This window comes from Dicentrarchus labrax, unplaced genomic scaffold (genome assembly GCF_905237075.1).
Source record: "Dicentrarchus labrax unplaced genomic scaffold, dlabrax2021, whole genome shotgun sequence".
In the NCBI taxonomy this organism is placed as follows: Eukaryota; Metazoa; Chordata; class Actinopteri; family Moronidae; genus Dicentrarchus; species Dicentrarchus labrax.
The window spans coordinates 6,531,963-6,537,621 of NW_026136719.1; the positions used below are offsets into that span (position 1 = coordinate 6,531,963).

Here is a 5,659-nt window from a genome sequence, read left to right on the forward strand (position 1 = left end):
TTTGTTGTCACTGGCTTCTTTTAGACAGGCCCCCCGCTGTATCTGTGAAGCTATAAACAATAACGACAAGGAAATTAGGTTAAGCCTGTGAGTCCCCTTTGTGACCTGTCAATCAACTTTTATATTCAGCTATTAAATAACTGAAGGCATCACAGCTGTGTGAAAGTGTTACACACTGTTTGTTGTTTACTGGAAAATCATGATCAAAGAAGAGATTAAAAAAAAAGATGATCTGAACACTGCTGCAGGCATGTTGTTTGTTGGTACATACTATGTGCTGCTGTACACCACTGACTGTGGCAGCCACTCTTGCATATTTCATGTCAAACTAATTTGCAATTTAGATTAATTTGCATGCATGCAACACAATGGTTTGAACAGTAGTACAGTACACAGCAGTAAGAAGTTCCCTAATACTAGGAAGCAGAAGGTCTGTCGAGATTACTGAATTCAATGCCTCAATGGCATCAAGGCTTATTGATTTGTCATGAGAAGGCAGGAAAAAAATAAGTCAATGCAACTAATGTTTAAAATACATGAGTTGTCCATATAATAACATAATATAAATTATATATTTATATTTATGCATATTGATTTGCAGTACTTGATTTTTATCTCTCTTTATATTTTCTACATACAATGTTTATTTTTATGCACCAAAACAGCAAGGCAACCAACTTGTATGTGAACCTATTTGGCAGTAAACCTAATTATGATTGTATTGGCACTACTAATATTGGCGCAAACATTGGGCATCTAGGAGCAAAAAAAGATTTTAATTTAAACGCACATTTGATTGTGCTTAATTTGAAAGACTACGAGTCTTCAGCTATGCTTTGCTAAAAACAAACCTTTATTTCACCATCTAAGTTTAGCCTGTTAGCTTGTTAACATTTACTAATTAGCACTAGATACAAATGACAGCAATCTCATTTGTTTTGCAGTTATCAGTTCGTAAACAAAAGTATTAGACTGATTACGGAGGAAACATTGCTTGAAATATCACATTCTTTTAAAAGATAATTTCTTAATTAGCGTATTCTATTTTAAAGTAGGCCTACATATATTCCAGGAATGTGAACAGGTTTCTACAAAAAACATTGCAATTAATGCCATATTAGAGGAACTGATCAGTGCAGCCAACTTGTGCAGTATTTGATTGAAATAAAAGCCTGAACACTCTTACATCACTGTGGCACATATGCCTGTTAACAGGAAACATTCACAGCAAAAAGAGAATAATCACACCTCACACTCACGACTGTTAACACCTGGAACACAATAAGAGTTAACTGCCATACTTTCACTTCACCCTCTCAAACTGTAAATCAGTGTGACTGCTCTTTTTATTGCTCATACGGAGCATTAAGAATCCATCAAATGTACTTTTTATTTTTCCTGCGCAGCAGCATCAAAAGTCAGGCATCAAGCAGAAAAAGTCTAACATTTAGCTCATTATCTTTGGCGTTCTCCTCCCTGACAATCCTTTGTTTCAGAAATTCCCTATAGGAGCACGGAGACTTCCTCAGAGCGAGAGGACAACCTCTGAATTAAAGAGGTAAATGTGGGACCTCTGTACCCACAGTGGACTTGTTCTACTACAGAACACTTTGATTATGCTGCATGAGTATATCATTCATCTCATTATCTGTTGATATTTTGTACCTTTGATTTTAGCTACTTATTCTCCAAAGGGTTAGTCATTCTGAGTAGCTGGATGAGCCTCTTGAATTAACAGCCCAAAACACCTTCAGCTCCTTTCACCGTGGCTGCAATAAGTATTGACTGTTTGACAGTTTATCCCAGAGGCTGAACAATTAAAGTATTTTCAGTAAGTTTTTGCTAAAAGACAAAAAAAAAAAACCCTACAAATCTAAATGACAGAAATTACAGAAATTACACTGTTATTTACTCCATACCAAATGTAAACAATTAACCTAATGTTGCAGATTAACATGGGAGTAAAATGATCAAATGGTAATTTGCAGTGGAAGTTTTACTTTACTTTCCAAGGGGATATTCACAGAAGATTCAGAAAACAGAAGACCTGTGCAGTTATTACAAACCAGAGGGGACATTTGTTTTAAGATATGGCATCATTTGCCGTCTGCTGAAAGCACTTAGACCTGAAAGTTTGTTGAGGAAAAGTGCTGCCATCTGTACTGTCAACTCTGTCCTTCTCTTCTCAACCTGCTAATGCAAGATCAACGATCTCCGTGGGAGGGAAAAATAAAGTTTCATGTCTTCAAGAACACTTTGTCTCCTCTTTGCGAGTGTTGACATTCAGACATTTATCATTCTGACCGCGGCAGGCTCGCCCGCTCTCCGCCCGACAGCCTGTTTGTTTACCTCACCATCAGTTAAAAGTTGCCTGGCCCTCGGCTTGAAGACACGAGACCCCGCACACGGTTTCCTGCCTGTATTCAGCTGACAGGAAAATCCTTCCATGATCTCATCAGCTTTCATCAGCTGATGAGATAAGGCAGGAAGTGAGCTGACCTTGAGGAGCAGTAAACTTCACAGCTACTACTTACGATGACAAATAAGAATGCTGTTGACTCCAACACAATGATGTGATTAAAGGGTACCTGTTTGTCCTGCCTTTCATTGTGAACTCAGCTGAAATGCTTTCATTGCTGCTGAAATTTAAAGTGTCTAATTTTGGCTTATTGTCAAAACATGTTTATTAAAGGCCTCTTATCCACCTCTTACCACTGTTGCAGATAATGGAGTGCTGCTTATGTACTTTTATTTATTTGTGTATTTACTTGACTTCCCGCTCCAACATATGAGCTCAGTAATTAAACAGCAATGAGTTAGAGTGAGCTGCTCTGTCTCAACACGTTTTAAAGCCAGTGTTGTGTTAAGTGTTTCTCCTTGACTTGAGGGCATCATTCAGGCGAGACAGTCTGGAACTATTGCATTAATTTGTACTTCTGTCAGATTCAGCCACAGGCACGCAAAACATTTCCTACCCTTTACTCCTTTTTTTGTCTTTGAGTTGCAAACGTTTAGCAGTGTGGCGGTAAAATGTAAGTGATAATGACACACAACATTCTGTCCAGTGACTATGAATGTTATTGTATTATTTTGCTTATGATCCAGATCATCTATTTTTGAGAGTTTTTGGTCAGTTTAACTCTTGGTTAGTTAGGTTTTATCCAGTAAGGCAGCATCAAGCTGAAGTACTCTTTCTATCACTCACTCGCCATTTTAAGGTCCAGGTGTAACATTTAGGAGGCTCTGTTGGCATAAATGGAATATTAATCAGTGTGTAATCACCTGAATATAAGACACCTCTGCACGCCTTCCTTGTTGAACCAACATGTTTCTACAGTAGCCCAGAAGGGACAAACACTGACTCAACTTTCACAGCCACTGTAGTTTCTCCTTCTCCTTGGAAAGGGAGGGTGAAGCGACAGAGTTGCGATCTGCAATTACACCACTAGATGCCACTAAATCCTACTCACTGGATATTTAATATCCATTGCACACTGCTTTAGAACAGCACTTCAGTTTTTGAGTGGATTTGTGTGTGTGTGTGCGGTCAGTGTAATACAATGTCATCCAAAACCAGGAAAAGAGGACACACAGTATTAACATATGACATATAAAGAGGATACGGTGAACGGGTTAGCAAACAGTGGCTTATTTACACATCAAACACACATAAACCAGCATAAGCATTCATTTGGAGTTGTGTTTCTTTCCTCCTGTTGAATGTAGGTGCAATATTTACCCTCTTTTTTTACTCCTGAGAAAAATATCTGTTTCTTTAGCTGCCAAATTTTCCACTATCTTCCCCAGTTAGTCGCTGAGAACAGAGAGGCTGGGAAGCTCAGAAAAGCTGCAGAGTTGGGTGATAATTCTCTGCGAGTTTGTCACTACAGCTCTTTTCATTTCACACATACTTATCATTTTAGTACATAATAATCAAGGTCTGAAACATTTTTTTTTTTTTACATAAATTATTTTTTTACTGAGAAACTGAGAAAAAAGAAAAATGCAACCTTCTCATTTAAAGGACACCACCGTCTTTGATCTCTGCTTTCTTGCTTTGAAAAAAATGTGCTCACACTAACAATAACTGATCGGATCACCCAAGGCGAATTCACTGAATAAAAAAAACCCAGAACAAAAAAACTTGGATGACTTTTGAGGTTTTTTGCAACTACCTTGTCAACAGTGATTCCACTTTAGCATTTTACATCATCACATTAGTCACAAGTTCCCTTCTTCTGCCAGAACTTTAATTTATAGAAATACATTTTTTGTAAGGTTAATGGCAGCCTCCAGCCTCCATATAATCTACTGTATGATCACATTATCTAACGTGTAGCCCTGCAGGTATGATAACCTAAGATGTGTTTATCCTCCAAAGGGGTAAAATGCTTTCCTGATATCTGGAGACAATGAAAAAGGGGGCGGCTCTGCACTTTGGAAGCTAACGGTAAAACCAAAACAAATCCAACAGTCCAACATCAATAGGGGTTTTCAAAGGAACTAGTGAATTTCAGGGAGGCTGCACTCTGAAATAGCAAAAGGTTGCACTGCCTGTCTCTCACCTCTGCTGTTCTACAATGCAGGGCCAGAAGTATGCATCAGACATCAGAACATTGTAGCCAAAAACTGTGTTGTTATAACTTGCCTCCACACTTCTGGAAGGCTTTTACACAAGGTTTTAGATTCTGGCTGCAGAGATTTTAGTCACACAAGTCCTGAGGTTGGGCACTGATGTAGGATGGGGTTGAGATTGGAGTTCTGTGCAGGCCAGTCAAGTTCATAAACACTGAACTCTGAAAACAATCCTCAGGAAAGGACCTTCCCACTAACTGCCACACGATTAGAAACACACTATTGTCAGAGTTATAATTCTGTGCCATTAAGATTAGCTTTAATTGCACCTGAAGTAATCAAGATAACTATCCCCAGAAGAAAACTACACAAAAGCTGCACTGGGACCAGCTGTAAATAACTGAACTAAAAGTAGAAGTAGGCTGGACAGACTGAGGAAAAGTGGGTATAAGAGTAGTAAATAGGAACAGATCGGTGTAAGAGCATCTGATGGATGATTTTTTTCGTCCAATATCTGTGAATTGACAGAGGGGGTGTTCAAGTTCAAATATAAGAGGGTAACATTGTGTAGAAGCTGCAGTTTAATACAAACTGAAATCAATGAATGACTTTTATTATCAAAACATTATGCTAACATGGTCACCATGTAATGATTTTGTTGGCTTTGGCCATGAAAAGATACTGTTCAGCTGCCTCACTTAGTAACTGTATCCTCACAATATTGGGAAATAAACTGTGACACTGAGCTGCATGGTTGTATTTTACTGAACCATGGCTGGTTTGGTTTGTTCTTCAAAGCTACAGGGTTTGTTTATCTTTTACATGTCCATTATATACTTTTTAGAGAATAGATTTTAAGTATTTTCCTTATTTTTATGTTACTTTTCTTACTATAATAGTTGGTTGTGAGATTTTATTTTGAAATTTCTGCGATGGAGGTGGAGAAATCTTTAGAGGTGTGTCATTTACATGTTGTACCCTCATTGGATGAGCCTCTTGTATTGCTTTCACCTGACAAAGGCTGAAATGAGTTGGTAGAAGTGAGAGAGCGGACTCTTTTTTCTTTCATGTGTTGCTTGAACAC

The 5,659-nt window shown here is 38.2% G+C and overlaps 1 protein-coding gene across 1 annotated transcript in view; it reads right to left on the reverse strand.

Moving 5' to 3' along the window:
* The window catches only part of lrp4 (low density lipoprotein receptor-related protein 4), a 561,339-nt gene that overhangs the window by 57,160 nt on the left and 498,520 nt on the right, over window positions 1–5,659 (reverse strand). The window lies entirely within an intron of this gene.